This window comes from Scardinius erythrophthalmus, assembly GCF_964197995.2.
Source record: "Scardinius erythrophthalmus genome assembly, chromosome: 11".
NCBI classification, from domain to species: domain Eukaryota; kingdom Metazoa; phylum Chordata; class Actinopteri; order Cypriniformes; family Leuciscidae; genus Scardinius; species Scardinius erythrophthalmus.
Window position 1 is genome coordinate 21637772 of NC_138231.1, and position 19749 is coordinate 21657520.

Consider the following 19749-nt stretch of genomic DNA (forward strand, 5'->3'; position numbering starts at 1 on the left):
ATGTTTTTTTCATGTTATAGCGCCACCTAGTGTTCAATCGTCGCGATTTTTTTACTGTGACCCCAGAATGAACCCATACACATGTGTACCGAGTTTGGTGAAGCTATCTTATTTACTTTTTAAGTTATAGCCATTTTAGTAAAATAGGCTCCTCCCACAACGATTATTTTGCGCCCCCTAGCGTCCATGAATCGAAATTTCAACATTTTTTCGATAATTATTGATCTTCAGACTCCAGAGAACATTTCTGCACTGGTTTGGCTCCGATCGGGCAAAAAACCAGGGACTAGTTCGCAAAAGTAGATTTTCGACAAAATTCAAAATGGCGGAAAATCTATCATGACGGAAATGAAATCGGAGATATACGTTTTGTTCGTCAGGCGTCCAGCTTTCCAATGATATAAGACACTTGAGTCTGCGACATACGGTCTAGGAGTTATGAGCAGTTTTGCGCTTTTGGTTGCTATAGCGCCACCTATGGGCCAATCGGGGTCATAATCTCTGAACCTCTCCTCGATTTTTGTACTACCATCTGGCAAAGTTTCAATGCTCTAGCCCTTACGGTTTGGGCTGCACGATGCGTTTTACGGCAGAATAATAATAATAATAATAATAATAAAAATCAGTACAATTACAATAGGGTTTCAGCACTTCGTGCTTGAACCCCTAAAAATCAGTACAATTACAATAGGGTTTCAGCACTTCGTGCTTGAACCCCTAAAAATCAGGGCAATTACAATAGGGTTTCAGCACTTCGTGCTTGAACCCCTAAAAATCAGCACAATTACAATAGGGTTTCAGCACTTCGTGCTTGAACCCCTAAAAATCAGCACAATTACAATAGGGTTTCAGCACTTCGTGCTTGAACCCCTAATAATAATAACAAGCAGCATTTATCGGGGTTCAAGCAGTTAAGGCCTTTAAGGCATTTAAGCACAAAAGCATCAAAAGTCATTAAGATTTATTTAGCAAGCATGTAACCACAGACATAATAGATGGAAAAGACCATTTACAGCCAATACAGGCAAATTGCCATGGGATATATATGGTTTTAAAGCTTTTTAACAGTTATAGCGCCACCTATGGTCCGATCTCCATAAAATTGTTTACTGTGACCTCAAATTGAACCCATACACATGTGTACTGAGTTTGGTGAAGATATCTCATTTACTTCTTGAGTTATAGCCATTTGAGTAAAATAGGCTCCTCCCACAACGATTTGCCACATTCTAGAATTATTTAATATGATTCTAGCATGATTTACTATCATATACCATGTTCCAGAATGATTTATTAGGATTCTAGCATGATTTACCTTGATACACCTCATTTCAGTATTATTTACTATGATTTACAATGTTTCTAGCATGATTAACCACATTACTAGCAATTATGTGAAGTGTCAGTGCAAATGAGGTGATGAACACTGACAAAATATTATTGTGTTATAATAGTTAGTTATATACGTGATTTTTAGTGTGTGTCCAAGTATGAATGCAAAAGCACATGTAAAATATTTCATTATTAAGTAGAATGGCCAGCAGAGGGCACTAGAAGACCACTTATTGGCTCACTTTCACTTTAAACCAGTTTTCTGCACTAAAGCAAACCAGTTTTTCCATGTTAACTCAATGCATGCTTACACACACACACACACACACACACACACACACACACACACACACACAGCATAGTTAATCATGATTTACCATGATATACCACGTTCTAGTATTATTTACCAGGAGATAAACGACAATCTAGTATTATTTACTTTGATTTACCATGTTTCTAGCCTGATTTATCACATTACTAGCAATTATTTGAAGTGTCAGTGCAAATAAAGTGATTAACACTGACAAAATATGATTGTGTTATAATAGTTATTGCTATATAAGTGATTTTTTTAGTGTGTATTCAAGTATAAATGCAAGCACATGTGGAAAAATTTAATTAATAAGTAGAATGGCCAGCAGAGGGCAGTAGAAGACCACTTATTGGCTCACTTTCACTTTAAACCTCATGATTTTGACCAGTTTCCTGCACTAAAGCAAACCAGTGTTTCCATGTTAACTCAATAATGCATACTTGCTACATATGCTACACACAATAATGCTCACACACACACACACACACACACACACACACACACACACACACACACACACACACACACACACACACACACACACACACACACACACACACACACAAATGTTTCAGTGATATTGGTGTCACATTCACCTTCATCACATTCACCTTCTGTCTTCATCACATTCACCATCTGTCGTCATCACCTGCACCTGCTCCTCATCACCCTCCTCATCATCACCTGCTCCTCATCATCATAACCGTCACCTGTTGTCCTTGTCTTGATCTGTGTATTTAAGTTCCCCTCTCATCCATTATCATTGTCGGTTATTGTTTGTGCACTAGCACTCTGTTATGTTTGTTTTCATGTTGGAAAATAAAACCTTTGTTATATTTGTACCACACACACACACACACACACACACACACACACACACCATCATTTATCATGATTTACCATGGCTGATACCAATACCAATATGAGAAAATGACTATTTTAAACAGCAGGGGGCAGTAAAATACCACTTATTGGCTTAACATGCCATTAATTCATATCATTTTCACCTTTTTAACTGTTATAGAGGCAAATTTTGTCCGATCTGTCTGAAAATTTTCATGCTTGTTCAGGGTGATATTTCACACGTTCTGACTTGTTTTTAAGAAGGTCTGAGCATTGATTAAAGAGATATAGGCTTTCGGGGACACTTGGTAAAGGCCAGATTTTGAAGTGAACCTATTATAGCTATCCAAATGAAGTAGTTCAACTTTTTCTGACAATTATTGATCTAGTGAGTCCAGAGAATTGTATTGCACTAGTTTTGAACATTATGATATGAAAATTATATGATCAGAGATGGAAAAGACCATTTACAGCCAATACAGGCAGTTTACCATAGGAAATATATGATTTTAAAGCTTTTTAACAGTTATAGCGCCACCTATCGTCCGATCTCCATAGAATTTTTCATGCTTGTTAATGATGTTATGTCACATATGCTGACCAATTTTTGTGAAGTTCTGAGTTTTTATTTAGGATTTATAGGCTTTTTAATGTATTTTGACACGCCCATTTTATAAATTACCCTATTACAGCCATCCAAATGCAAAAGTTCAACTTTTTTTTGATAATTATTGATCTAGAGAGTCCAGAGAATTGTCCTAGACTGGTCTGGTTCCGATCGGGCAAAAAACCTAGGACTAGTTCGCAAAAGTAGGTTTTTAACATATTAATGAATAATTAATGAACAGTTTGATTGACAGCAATGGTTCTTGAGGCAAAGTTGTTCAGGATGAGGAGATCTATCAAATGATATGCATATTGTGTGGATATTTGTAACACCACGTGATTACAGAGCCGTAAAACTCGTTAGCGCCAACTAGTGGCCGATTTCTTTCAAAATTCTTACAGACCTTTAGGGCCATGAGCCGAACATGCCCATTGAGTTTCGTTCCGATCGGCCTCCGTTAACCTTGTCTAATAGGTGCTCAAACTTCGTTGGCCGATGGCGGCCATGTTTTTTGAGATACGCCAATGTCCTCATACACATACATGGCACCTTGGACCAAGACACTGCATACCAATTTTCAAGTCAATCGGACTAACGGTCAGGTGGTTATAGCCTGTTTTATGTTTTTTTCATTTTATAGCGCCACCATGAGGCCAATCGTCGCGATTTTTTTACTGTGACCCCAGAGTAAGCTCATACACATGTGTACCAAGTTTGGTGAAGATACCTCATTTACATCGGGAGTTATAGCCATTTTAGTAAAATAGGCCCCTCCCACAACGTACGTTTTGGCGCCCCTTAGCGACCGTGAATCGAAATTTCCACTTTTTTTCGATAATTATTGATATTCAGTCTCCAGAGAACATTTCTGCACTAGTTTGGTTCCAATCGGGCAAAAAACCAGGGACTAGTTCGCAAAAGTAGATTTTTGACAAAATTCAAAATGGCGGAAAATCTATCATGGCGGAAATGAAATCGGAGATATACGTTTTGTTCGTCAGGCGTCCAGCTTTCCAATGATATAAGACACTTGAGTCTACGACATACGGTCTAGGAGTTATGAGCAGTTTCGCGCTTTTGGTTGTTATAGCGCCACCTATGGGCCAATCGGGGTCATAATCTCTGAACCTTTCCTCGATTTTTGTACTACCATCTGTCAAAGTTTCAAAGTTCCAGCTCTTACGGTTTGGGCTGCACGATGCGTTTTACGGCGGAATAATAATAATAATAATAATAAAAATTAAAGCTGCAAGCAGCATTTATCGGGGTTCAAGCATTTAAGGCCTTTAAGCACATAAGCATTTAAGACATTAAGATTTATTTAGAAAGCTTTTAACCACTGAAATAATAGATGAAAAAGTCCATTTACAGCCAATACAGGCAATTTACCATAGGAAATATGTGTTTTTTAAAGCTTTTTAACAGTTATAGCACCATCTATAGTCCGATCTCCATGAAATTTTGCATGCTTGTTAATGATGTTATGGCACATAAGCTCACCAATTTTCGTGAAGTTCTGAGTTTTCGTTTAGGATTTATAGGCTTTTGAGTGCATTTTGCCACGCCCATTTTCTTTATGACCCAATATACCCATGCGAAAAATGCAAAAGTTCAACTTTTTTTTGATAATTATTGATCTTGAGAGTCCATAGAATTGTCCTAGACTCGTTTGGTTCTGATCGGGCGAAAAACCTAGGACTAGTTCGCAAAAGTAGGTTTTTAACATAATTACGAATATTTAATGAACGGTTTGATTGACAGCAATGGTTCTTGAGGCAAAGTTGTTCAACAAGAGGAGATCTATCAAATGGTATGCATTTTGTGACAATAAGTGTAACACCACGTGATTACAGAGCCATAAAACTCGTTAGCGCCAACTAGTGGCCGATTTCTTTTAAAATTCTTACAGACCTCTAGGGCCATGAGTCGAACATGCCCACCGAGTTTCGTTCCGATAGGCCTCCGTTAACCTTGTCTAATAGGTGCTCAAACTTCATTGGCCGATGGCGGCCATGTTTTTTGAGATACACCAATGTCCTCATAGACATACATGGCACCTTGGACCAAGACACTGCATACCAATTTTCAAGTCAATCGGACTAACGGTCAGGTGGTTATAGCCTGTTTTATGTTTTTTTCATGTTATAGCGCCACCATGTGGCCAATCGCCGCGATTTTTTTACCGTGACCTCATATTGACGTCTTACACATGTGTACCAGGTTTGGTTAAAATACCTCTTTTACTTCTGGAGTTATAGCCATTTTAGTAAAATAGGCTCCTCCCACAACGTTAATTTTGCACCCCCTAGCGACCGTGAATCGAAATTTCAACTTTTTTTTGATAATTATTGATATTCAGACTCCAGAGAACAATTCTGCACTGGTTTGGTTCCGATCGGGCAAAAAACCAGGGACTAGTTCGCAAAAGTAGATTTTCGACAAAATTCAAAATGGCGGAAAATCTATCATGGCGGAAATAAAATCGGAGATATACGTTTTGTTCGTCAGGCGTCCAGCTTTCCAATGATATAAGACACTTGAGTCTATGACTTACGGTCTAGGAGTTATGAGCAGTTTCGCGCTTTTGGTTGCTATAGCGCCACCTATGGGCCAATCGGGGTCATAATTTGATAACCTCTCCTCGATTTTTGTACTACCATATGGCAAAGTTTCAAAGCTCTAGCCCTTACGGTTTGGGCTGCACGATGCGTTTTACGGCAGAATAATAATAATAATAATAATAATAAAAATCAGCACAATTACAATAGGGTTTCAGCACTTCGTGCTTGAACCCCTAATAAAAATCAGTACAATTACAATAGGGTTTCAGCACTTCGTGCTTGAACCCCTAATAATAATTAAAGCTGCAAGCAGCATTTATCGGGGTTCAAGCATTTAAGGCCTTTAAGGCCTTTAAGCTCACAAGCATCAAAAGACATTAAGTTTTATTTAGCAAGCATTTAACAACTGTCATCATAGATGAAAAAGTCAATTTACAGCCAATACAGGCAGTTTACCATAGGAAATAAATGGTTTTAAAGCGTTTTTACAGTTATAGCACCTTTTTGCCTGAGTCTTCTTACAGTCTTGCCTGATCTCCACCACTTTTATTAGTAGTACTCAAAGTGTGCCCATATATATGTGTCAAATTTGTTGTAAATATGTAATTTTGATAAGGAGTTTAGACAATTATATTCAGTGGCGTAACCAGTCAACACTGGGCCCTTAAGTATGATGACGCAATTAATGATATTGATGACGCAATGTCTGCAAGTAGGCTACCATGAATAGGGCAGGATATGATCATACACAGCATATAAGAGATGAGATGACTAACAAAATCAGGAGTAGCCTCAAAAAAAAAAAAAAAAAAAAAAAAAAAAAACATGGTGTCAGCGCACGATAACACATTGTTAGGCCTAGGTCCAAATACATAAAAAAGATGCTCTCTTACATTATAGTGGGATTTTCCGGGCTTTCCTATGTGCAACTGCAAAGTTGTCGATTAGATCAGGATTGTGAGCATGGGCATTCTCAATTGACCCTTCGCATGGAGTTTGAATGACAGGCGATCTGACTAATCATAATCCGCCATTTTGTCCAACAAAGCAGTCAGGAGAGTTAGTAGATTAACATTGGAGGATTTCAATTTGAAAAACAAAGTGTACTGACGTCATAGCACTTTAAAACAACATTCCTTATATGTTCATTTATGTTTATTTTAATGCTATAAATTAACTAGAAGGAAGAGATGATCGGTTCACGAGCAGCTTTAACTGAGCCTCGAGTCTACAGCGATCTGTCAGACACATTAAAGAGTCACAAAACGGTATTTATTGTTTAAATGTCTCTAAAAAATGACTACATTTGAAAGGTGAGACTTTGTTTCATATCAAAAGTACTTGTCTGTCAGCGCGCAGTATCCTCTCTGATCCGCAGTGTATTTTTCACTGCGTGAGAACTTGGTGTGGTGTGAGAGTGGCGTCGCTTGTCAGACATAGCAACAGTAACTAAAGTGGGCGGGTCTTTGCAAACGGTCATTGACAGTATAGAGCTGGTAAGTCCCGCCCCTTCCGCTAACCCCACTGGACCTCTAGGTTGAAAAATCGTCAATGCAAGTGAATGTGAGAAAATAATTATTTTCTGGTCTCGTTTGAATTTTGGCATGAATGTGAACATATGTTGTCTGTGAATTTTTAATATAATTTTTCGTGTGAAGAATGCTACAATTTAGCGGGTAGAAGTTTGATACGGTTAGACTTTGTGTGAGAGCACTTTGTGGACTACAACTAGTTTTTACATCAGACGGGAATCTGAAGAAAGAACAACCCATTTGGTTTGAATGGTGACATTTGGGTACAAAACACACAGGCATCTCGATCTGTCTCCATAGATTATCGCAGCATTAGCACCGTGATTTGACAAGTGGAAGGAAAAATGTGTTATCGGGTGACGTCACATAGGCGACATGTAGTTTTTCTCATTATGTCTTTTCCACAACTGCTAGCCAAAGAATCATACAATATACTGTCAAACTCGTAACATGAAAAATTATATAAAAAATTCACAGACAATGTATGTTCACATTCATGGCACAATTCAAACTGGACCGGAAAAGAATTATTTCCTTACATTCACTTGCATTGACGATTTTTCAACCTAGAGGTCCAGTGGGGTTTTACGGATGGGCGGGACTTACTAGCTCTACGGACAGGGATTCGCCAGTCCCAATTTAAAACAAATTTCATCACAATCCATCAATTGTTCGTTTCAAACATGTGAGAGCATCAAAATGATCCATGGGTGAAATTGATTGGATATAATTATTTTTTTTGTCAGTCCCTATCATAATTTTAACATTTTGGTGTTATTGTTTAGCTTTTTTTTTTTTTTTGTCTTGATCGGACTAACGGCTTTGAAGATAACCACAATTTTTTAAAGCTCTAAATGACACTTACAAAAACCATAAGGCGAAACCAAGGGGCAACATTCTCATCTGAAAAATGAAGCCTACCCGGAAGTGCGAAAAACTGCAATACATCGAAAGTCTGCTAGGGGAAGGTCCCAAAAGGGAGCAAATGTCCATAGCCCCCATGTTAAAATGTCCGTTTTCACAGCATAAATTCATGTTTTTACAGGTTGGTCCCATGGACTTTTATTGTATTTTTCGATAGGTTCCGAGTGCCTGACAATGGCGAGGGTAGTGAATTTTTTTCTAACTCGTTAGTTTAGATAGTATTTAGATATAAAATGTATGACAAATAAGGGCGTGGTTAACTTTGATTGACAGCTTGATTGACAGCTTAGGCTGCGCCAAGGAGAATGACAACATAAGAAACGCCATTTTTTAACACAGTTGAAATATAATACTACGGTTTCTGTATCATGAAATGTAGTTTTAAGAGTTTTTCAGGCGAGAATGTAGTTGTTTAAAGCTCAAATCTGTGGTTTATTTAAAGATTTATGAAAATTTTATCCAGTTGTGAGATCCAGCGATGATGACCGGGCGCTCGGCGCATGTACCCTGCCTGGAACAGCTTTTCCTCGGCTAGTCGTTCGCCGCTGACCCTGGGGTCTCTGTAGTGGTTAAACATGAGATATAATTCATCTTGTCTATATCCAACGGGCGATTTTTGGTTTCGTGAAACTATAATTTGTTCCCTGGCCAATCGTTTTTGCTGAGGGGAAGTTTCATAACTTTATAAACTATTTAACTTTACTGTTGTATTGTTAGACTAGATCGAGCGCTGACTTTGTGTGTTTGACTGAATTGTTTGCTTTATTTGTATAGCTTCTTATACCTTTTACTTATACTTTTATAATGGCTAATATTGACACAACTGAAATTTAACAAAAAGAGACTGGGTTGAGTTTTGTCATTTTAAATTTTAACACAACGAAGATGATCTATATGTTGTTTACTGCAAAATCTGTTGTTTAGTACAAATGCACATATTGCCTGGACCATATTAAAATGTTTAATATTTTTATATTATATTTAAAACGAAAAGAGGCAGGTTTGTGTTTTATATTTAGTTTTTTTTATAAATATGCAAACTATGTGCAGTGAATATAATCAATACGCGTTGCCTGAACCACATTTGTGTGGCTATAATATTAAGATTTCTTTAAATGAAAACGAAAAGAGTTAGTATGGTGTTTTATAACATATTTCGTTGCCTAAAATATACACAGAGATAACCGGAGTAGCAGAGCGAGCTGAGTGACGCGCGCTGCGTCAGAAGGTGGGCGGGGTTAGGATTTCCCAAGATTTTCCAAGATGGCGCCGCCCATACCCCCCATAAAAGGCTTCAAAACCGTTCTGCAGAAAGTCTATGGGTGACGTCACAGACGCTTTGTCCATATTTTTTACAGTCTATGGGCGAAACCTGTCATGTTTGGTATTGTTGGACTCGGCAAGGATTCAGGAGTCTTAGGAGGTCACTCCTGTGAAAAAACACTGGCTTGAAACTTCTAAGGCTCCTTCAAGGCATTGTGCCAATGACGTATACTGAGTTTTTTGAGATACACCAATGTTCTCATAGACTATCATGGCACCCTGGACAAAGACACTGCGTGCCAAATTTTCAGTAGACTAACAGTTGGGTGCGCTTATAGCAATTGTTATGATTTTTTTCACTGTTATAGCGCCACCAAGTGGCCAATTGTCACGATTTTTTTCATGTCAACTCAGATTGAGCTTATGAACGTGTCCCAAGTTTAGCGAAAATATCTCTTTCCGCTCACAAGTTATAACCATTTTATAGTGCCACCAAGTGGCCAATTGTCATGATTTTTTTCACGTGACCTCAGAATGAGCTCATGAACATGTGTCCCAAGTTTTGCGAAAATATCTCTTTCCGTTCACAAGTTATAACCGTTTTATAGTGCCACCAAGTGGACAATTGTTGGCATTTTTTACAAGTGATCTCAGATTGAGCTCAGGAAGATGTATCCCAAGTTTAGCAAAAAAATCTCTTTCTGTTCACAATTTATAACAGTTTTAGTAAAAGTGGCCCTGGTGCCATCAAATATTTTGGTTCCCCTTATCGACCGTTAATTGAAATTTTGAATTTTTGGGATGATTACTGATTGTCAGCCTCCAGAGAATATTCTTGCAGTGGTTTGGTTCCGATCGGGCAAAAAACCTAGGAGAAGTTCGCAAAAATAGGTTTTTCAAAAAAATGCAATTTACTCAAAATTGGCGCCTAAAGGGCGAGCAAATCGGAGATAGCCATTTTGTCCGCCTTGAGCCAAGGATTCCAACGATATAAGACACTTGATCCTGGGACAAACGGTCTAAGAGATATGAGCGATTTTGAACTTTTGGTTGCTGTAGCGCCACCTATGGGCCAATCGGGGTCATACTCTGATAGGTTGTCCCCAAATTGAGGCCTACCATCTGGCCAGGTTTCAAGTCTCTAGGCCTTATGGTTTGTCCTGCGCGATGCGTTTTACGAATCCTTACAATTACAATAGGGTTTCAGCATTTCATGCTTGAACCCCTAATAAGAATGAAGGCTTTTTGCCAGTTATAGCGCCACCTATGGTCCGATCTCCATGAAACTCTGCATGCTTCCTCACCATGTTCTGACACATATGCTCATCAATTTTGGTCAAGTTCTGAGTTTTCCTTTGGGATTTATAGGCTTTTGAGCGTATTTTGCCACGCCCCTTTTCTAAATGACCCTGTTACAGCCACACAAATGCCAAAGTTCAACTTTTTTTTGATAATTATTGATCTAGAGAGTCCAGAGAATTGTCCTAGACTGGTTTGGTTCCGATCGGGCGAAAAACCAGGGACTAGTTCGCAAAAGTAGGTTATGGACAAAAGTCAACATAGCAGAAAGTTTTCCCTTCCTACATCCAAATCGGAGATAGCCATTTTGTCCGCCTTGAGCCAAGGATTCCAACGATATAAGACACTTGATCCTGGGACAAACGGTCTAAGAGATATGAGCGATTTTGAACTTTTGGTTGCTGTAGCGCCACCTATGGGCCAATCGGGGTCATACTCTGATAGGTTGTCCCCAAATTGAGGCCTACCATCTGGCCAGGTTTCAAGTCTCTAGGCCTTACGGTTTGTCCTGCGCGATGCGTTTTACGAATCCTTACAATTACAATAGGGTTTCAGCATTTCATGCTTGAACCCCTAATAAGAATGAAGGCTTTTTGCCAGTTATAGCGCCACCTATGGTCCGATCTCCATGAAACTCTGCATGCTTCCTCACCATGTTCTGACACATATGCTCATCAATTTTGGTCAAGTTCTGAGTTTTCCTTTGGGATTTATAGGCTTTTGAGCGTATTTTGCCACGCCCCTTTTCTAAATGACCCTGTTACAGCCACGCAAATGCCAAAGTTCAACTTTTTTTTGATAATTATTGATCTAGAGAGTCCAGAGAATTGTCCTAGACTGGTTTGGTTCCGATCGGGCGAAAAACCAGGGACTAGTTCGCAAAAGTAGGTTATGGACAAAAGTCAACATAGCAGAAAATTTTCCCTGCCTACATCCAAATCATCGGAGATAGCCATTTTGTCCGCCTTGAGCCAAGGATTCCAACGATATAAGACACTTGATCCTGGGACAAACGGTCTAAGAGATATGAGCGATTTTGAACTTTTGGTTGCTGTAGCGCCACCTATGGGCCAATCGGGGTCATACTCTGATAGGTTGTCCCCAAATTGAGGCCTACCATCTGGCCAGGTTTCAAGTCTCTAGGCCTTACGGTTTGTCCTGCGCGATGCGTTTTACGAATCCTTACAATTACAATAGGGTTTCAGCATTTCATGCTTGAACCCCTAATAAGAATGAAGGCTTTTTGCCAGTTATAGCGCCACCTATGGTCCGATCTCCATGAAACTCTGCATGCTTCCTCACCATGTTCTGACACATATGCTCATCAATTTTGGTCAAGTTCTGAGTTTTCCTTTGGGATTTATAGGCTTTTGAGCGTATTTTGCCACGCCCCTTTTCTAAATGACCCTGTTACAGCCACGCAAATGCCAAAGTTCAACTTTTTTTTGATAATTATTGATCTAGAGAGTCCAGAGAATTGTCCTAGACTGGTTTGGTTCCGATCGGGCGAAAAACCAGGGACTAGTTCGCAAAAGTAGGCTATGGACAAAAGTCAACATAGCAGAAAATTTTCCCTGCCTACATCCAAATCGGAGATAGCCATTTTGTCCGCCTTGAGCCAAGGATTCCAACGATATAAGACACTTGATCCTGGGACAAACGGTCTAAGAGATATGAGCGATTTTGAACTTTTGGTTGCTGTAGCGCCACCTATGGGCCAATCGGGGTCATACTCTGATAGGTTGTCCCCAAATTGAGGCCTACCATCTGGCCAGGTTTCAAGTCTCTAGGCCTTACGGTTTGTCCTGCGCGATGCGTTTTACGAATCCTTACAATTACAATAGGGTTTCAGCATTTCATGCTTGAACCCCTAATAAGAATGAAGGCTTTTTGCCAGTTATAGCGCCACCTATGGTCCGATCTCCATGAAACTCTGCATGCTTCCTCACCATGTTCTGACACATATGCTCATCAATTTTGGTCAAGTTCTGAGTTTTCCTTTGGGATTTATAGGCTTTTGAGCGTATTTTGCCACGCCCCTTTTCTAAATGACCCTGTTACAGCCACGCAAATGCCAAAGTTCAACTTTTTTTTGATAATTATTGATCTAGAGAGTCCAGAGAATTGTCCTAGACTGGTTTGGTTCCGATCGGGCGAAAAACCAGGGACTAGTTCGCAAAAGTAGGTTATGGACAAAAGTCAACATAGCAGAAAATTTTCCCTGCCTACATCCAAATCGGAGATAGCCATTTTGTCCGCCTTGAGCCAAGGATTCCAACGATATAAGACACTTGATCCTGGGACAAACGGTCTAAGAGATATGAGCGATTTTGAACTTTTGGTTGCTGTAGCGCCACCTATGGGCCAATCGGGGTCATACTCTGATAGGTTGTCCCCAAATTGAGGCCTACCATCTGGCCAGGTTTCAAGTCTCTAGGCCTTACGGTTTGTCCTGCGCGATGCGTTTTACGAATCCTTACAATTACAATAGGGTTTCAGCATTTCATGCTTGAACCCCTAATAATAATAATAATAATAATAATTAAAGCTGCAAGCAGCATTTATCGGGGTTCAAGCAGTTATGCATTTTGTTACGATAAGTGTAACACCACGTGATTACAGAGCCGTAAAACTCGTTAGCGCCAACTAGTGGCCGACTTCTTTCAAAACTCTTACAGACCTCTACGGCCATGAGTTGAACATGCCCATCGAGTTTTGTTCCGATCGGCCTCCATTAACCTTGTCTAATAGGTGCTCAAATTTCATTGGTCGATGGCGGCCATGTTTTTTTGAGATACATGAGATACGTTAATATCTAACGGTCAGGTAGTCATAGCCCTTTTCAAGTTTTTTTCATGTTATAGCGCCACCTAGTGTTCAATCATCGCGATGTCTTTACTGTGACCCCAGACTGAACTTATACACATGTGTACCAAGTTTGGTGAAGATATCTCATTTACTTCTCGAGTTATAGCTATTTTAGTAAAATAGGCTCCTCCCACAACATGAATTTAGCAACCTCTAGTGACCAGGAACCGAAATTTCAACTTTTTTTTGAGAATTATTGACATTCAGACTCCAGGGAACATTTCTGTACTGGTTTGGTTACAATCGGACACAAATCCAGGGACTAGTTCGCAAAAGTAGGTTTTTAACATATTCGTGAATATTTAATGAACTGTTTGATTGACAGCAATTGTTCTTGAGGCAAAGTTGTTCAGAATGAGGAGACCTATCAAATGATATGCATTTTATGACAATAAGTGTAACACCACGTGATTACAGAGCCATAAAACTTGTTAGCGCCAACTAGTGGCCGATTTCTTTCAAAATTCTTACAGACCTCTAGGGCCATGAGTCGAACATGCCCATAGAGTTTCGTTCCGATCGGCCTCCGTTAACCTTGTCTAATAGGTGCTCAAACTTCATTGGCTGACGGCGGCCATGTTTTTTGAGATACGCCAATGTCCTCCTAAACATACATGGCACCTTGGACCAAGACACTGCATACCAATTTTCAAGTCAATCGGACTAACGGTCAGGTAGTTATAGCCCTTTTCATGTTTTTTTCATGTTATAGCGCCACCTAGTGTTCAATCGTCGTGACTTTGTTACCGTGACCCCAAATTGAACTCATACACATATGTACCAAGTTTGGTGAAGATATCTAATTTACTTCTCGAGTTATAGCCATTTTAGTAAAATAGGCTCTTTCCACAACGATCAATTAGCGCCCCCTAGAAACCATGAATCGAAATTTCAACTTTTTTTTGATAATTATTGATATTCAGACTCCAGAGAACATTTCTGCACTGGTTTGGTTCCAATCGGACACAAAACCAGGGACTAGTTCGCAAAAGTAGGTTTTTGACATAATTCAAAATGGCGGAAAAATTTACATACCGTAAATGAAATCGGAGATATACGTTTTGACCTTCAGGCGTCCATCTTTCCAATGATATAAGACACTTGAGTCTACGACATAGGGTCTAGGAGTTATGAGCAGTTTCGCGCTTTTGGTTGCTATAGCGCCACCTATGGGCCAATCGGGGTCATACTTTGATAGGTTCTCCCCAAATTGAGGACTACCATTTGGCCAAGTTTCAAGGTTCCAGCTCTTACGGTTTGGTCTGCACGATGCGTTTTAGCGGAAAATAATAATAATAATAATAATAATAATTAAAGCTGCAAGCAGCATTTATCGGGGTTCAAGCAATTAAGGCCTTTAAGGCCTTAAAGCACAAAAGCATCAAAAGCTATTAAGTTTTATTTAGCAAGCATCTAACCACTGACATAATAGATGGAAAAGACCATTTTCAGCCAATACAGGCAATGTACCATAGGAAATACAGGGTTTTCAAAGCTTTTTAACAGTTATAGCGCCACCTATCTTCCAATCTACATGAAATTTTGCATGCTTCTTTAGAATGTTATGGTACATATGCTCACCAATTTTCGTGAAGTTCTGAGTTTTCGTTTAGGATTTATAGGCTTTTGAGTGCATTTTGCCACGCCCATTTTCTTTATGACCCAATATACCCATGCGAAAAATGCAAAAGTTCAACTTTTTTTTGATAATTATTGATTTTGAGATTCCATAGAATTGTCCTAGACTCGTTTGGTTCCGATCGGGCGAAAAACCTAGGACTAGTTCGCAAAAGTAGGTTTTTAACATAATTACGAATATTTAATGAACGGTTTAATTGACAGCAATGGTTCTTGAGGCAAAGTTGTTCAGCATGAGCAGATCTATCAAATGATATGCATTTTGTGGCAATAAGTGAAAAACCACGTGATTACAGAGTCATAAAACTCGTTAGCGCCAACTAGTGGCCGTTTTCTTTCAAAATTCTTACAGACCTCTAGGGCCATGAGTCGAACATGCCCACCGAGTTTCGTTCCGATCGGCTTCCGTTAACCTTGTCTAATAGGTGCTCAAACTTCATTGGCCGATGGCGGCCATGTTTTTTGAGATACACCAATGTCCTCATAGACATACATGACACCTTGGACCAAGACACTGCATACCAATTTTCAAGTCAATTGGACTAATGGTCAGGTGGTTATAGCCAGTTTTATGTTTTTTTCATGTTATAGCGCCACCATGAGGCCAATCGCCGCAATTTTTTTACTCTGACCTCAGATTGACCTCATAAATAATTGTACCGAGTTTGGTGAAGATACCTCATTTACTTCTGGAGTTATGGCCGTTTTAGTGAAATAGGCTCCTCCCACAACATACAATTTGGCGCCCCTTAGCGACCGTGAATCGAAATTTCAACTTTTTTTCGATAATTCTTGATATTCAGACTCCAGAGAACATTTCTGCACTGGTTTGGTTCCGATCGGTCGAAAAACCTAGGACTAGTTCGCAAAAGTAGGTTTTTGACAAAATTCAAAATGGCGGAAAAATTTGCATACCGGAAATAAAATCGGAGATATACGTTTTGTTTGCCATGAGGTCTTGATTACATTGATATAAGACACTTGAGTCTACAACATACAGTCTAGGAGTTATGAGCAGTTTCGCGCTTTTGGTCGCTGTAGCGCCACCTATGGGCCGATTTGGCTAAGTCCGTGTATCTGAGTAGCGAGCAATACTACTACCATTTGACCAAGTATCACATCTCTAGGCCTTACGGTTTTGGCTGCACGATGCGTTTTAGGGAAGAATAATAATAATAATAATTAAAGCTGCAAGCAGCATTTATCGGGGTTCAAGCAGTTAAGGCCTTTAAGGCATTTAAGCACAAAAGCATCAAAAGTTATTAAGATTTATTTAGCAAGCATGTAACCACTGACATAATAGATGGAAAAGACCATTTACAGCCAATACAGGCAATTTGCCATGGGATATATATGGTTTTAAAGCTTTTTAACAGTTATAGCGCCACCTATGCTCCGATCTCCATAGAATTGTTTACTGTGACCTCAAATTGAACCCATACACATGTGTACTGAGTTTGGTGAAGATATCTCATTTACTTCTTGAGTTATAGCCATTTGAGTAAAATAGGCTCCTCCCACAACGATTTGCCACATTCTAGAATTATTTAATATGATTCTAGCATGATTTACTATCATATACCATGTTCCAGAATGATTTATTAGGATTCTAGCATGATTTACCTTGATACACCTCATTTCAGTATTATTTACTATGATTTACAATGTTTCTAGCATGATTAACCACATTACTAGCAAATATGTGAAGTGTCAGTGCAAATGAGGTGATGAACACTGACAAAATATTATTGTGTTATAATAGTTAGTTATATACGTGATTTTTAGTGTGTGTCCAAGTATGAATGCAAAAGCACATGTAAAATATTTCATTATTAAGTAGAATGGCCAGCAGAGGGCAGTAGAAGACCACTTATTGGCTCACTTTCACTTTAAACCAGTTTTCTGCACTAAAGCAAACCAGTTTTTCCATGTTAACTCAATGCATGCTTACACACACACACACACACACACACACACACACACACACACACACACACACATACACACACAGCATAGTTAACCATGATTTACCATGATATACCACGTTCTAGTATTATTTACCAGGAGATAAACGACAATCTAGGATTATTTACTTTGATTTACCATGTTTCTAGCCTGATTTATCACATTACTAGCAATTATTTGAAGTGTCAGTGCAAATAAAGTGGTTAACACTGACAAAATATGATTGTGTTATAATAGTTATTGCTATATAAGTGATTTTTTTAGTGTGTATTCAAGTATGAATGCAAGCACATGTTGAAATATTTCATTAATAAGTAGAATGGCCAGCAGAGGGCAGTAGAAGACCACTTATTGGCTCACTTTCACTTTAAACCAGTTTTCTGCACTAAAGCAAACCAGTGTTTCCATGTTAACTCAATAATGCATACTTGCTACATATGCTACACACAATAATGCTACACACACACACACACACACACACACACACACACACACACACACACACACACACACACACACAAATGTTTCAGTGATATTGGTGTCACATTCACCTTCATCACATTCACCTTCTGTCTTCATCACATTCACCATCTGTCGTCATCACCTGCACCTGCTCCTCATCACCCTCCTCATCATCACCTGCTCCTCATCACCCTCCTCATCATCACCTGCTCCTCATCATCATAACCGTCACCTGTTGTCCTTGTCTTGATCTGTGTATTTAAGTTCCCCTCTCATCCATTATCATTGTCGGTTATTGTTTGTGCACTAGCACTCTGTTATGTTTGTTTTCATGTTGGAAAATAAAACCTTTGTTATATTTGTACCACACACACACACACACACACACACACACACACACACACACACACACACACACACACACACACACACACACACACCATCATTTATCATGATTTACCATGGCTGATACCAATACCAATATGAGAAAATGACTATTTTAAACAGCAGGGGGCAGTAAAATACCACTTATTGGCTTAACATGCCATTAATTCATATCATTTTCACCTTTTTAACTGTTATAGAGGCAAATTTTGTCCGATCTGTCTGAAAATTTTCATGCTTGTTCAGGGTGATATTTCACACGTTCTGACTTGTTTTTAAGAAGGTCTGAGCATTGATTAAAGAGATATAGGCTTTCGGGGACACTTGGTAAAGGCCAGATTTTGAAGTGAACCTATTATAGCTATCCAAATGAAGTAGTTCAACTTTTTCTGACAATTATTGATCCAGTGAGTCCAGAGAATTGTATTGCACTAGTTTTGAACATTATGATATGAAAATTATATGATCAGAGATGGAAAAGACCATTTACAGCCAATACAGGCAGTTTACCATAGGAAATATATGGTTTTAAAGCTTTTTAACAGTTATAGCGCCACCTATCGTCCGATCTCCATAGAATTTTTCATGCTTGTTAATGATGTTATGTCACATATGCTGACCAATTTTTGTGAAGTTCTGAGTTTTTATTTAGGATTTATAGGCTTTTTAATGTATTTTGACACGCCCATTTTATAAATTAACCTATTACAGCCATCCAAATGCAAAAGTTCAACTTTTTTTTGATAATTATTGATCTAGAGAGTCCAGAGAATTGTCCTAGACTGGTCTGGTTCCGATCGGGCAAAAAACCTAGGACTAGTTCGCAAAAGTAGGTTTTTAACATATTAATGAATAATTAATGAACAGTTTGATTGACAGCAATGGTTCTTGAGGCAAAGTTGTTCAGGATGAGGAGATCTATCAAATGATATGCATATTGTGTGGATATTTGTAACACCACGTGATTACAGAGCCATAAAACTCGTTAGCGCCAACTAGTGGCCGATTTCTTTCAAAATTCTTACAGACCTTTAGGGCCATGAGCCGAACATGCCCATTGAGTTTCGTTCCGATCGGCCTCCGTTAACCTTGTCTAATAGGTGCTCAAACTTCGTTGGCCAATGGCGGCCATGTTTTTTGAGATACGCCAATGTCCTCATAGACATACATGGCACCTTGGACCAAGACACTGCATACCAATTTTCAAGTCAATCGGACTAACGGTCAGGTGGTTATAGCCTGTTTTATGTTTTTTTCATTTTATAGCGCCACCATGAGGCCAATCGTCGCGATTTTTTTACTGTGACCCCAGAGTAAGCTCATACACATGTGTACCAAGTTTGGTGAAGATACCTCATTTACATCGGGAGTTATAGCCATTTTAGTAAAATAGGCCCCTCCCACAACGTACGTTTTGGCGCCCCTTAGCGACCGTGAATCGAAATTTCCACTTTTTTTCGATAATTATTGATAATCAGTCTCCAGAGAACATTTCTGCACTAGTTTGGTTCCAATCGGGCAAAAAATCAGGGACTAGTTCGCAAAAGTAGATTTTTGACAAAATTCAAAATGGCGGAAAATCTATCATGGCGGAAATGAAATCGGAGATATACGTTTTGTTCGTCAGGCGTCCAGCTTTCCAATGATATAAGACACTTGAGTCTACGACATACGGTCTAGGAGTTATGAGCAGTTTCGCGCTTTTGGTTGTTATAGCGCCACCTATGGGCCAATCGGGGTCATAATCTCTGAACCTTT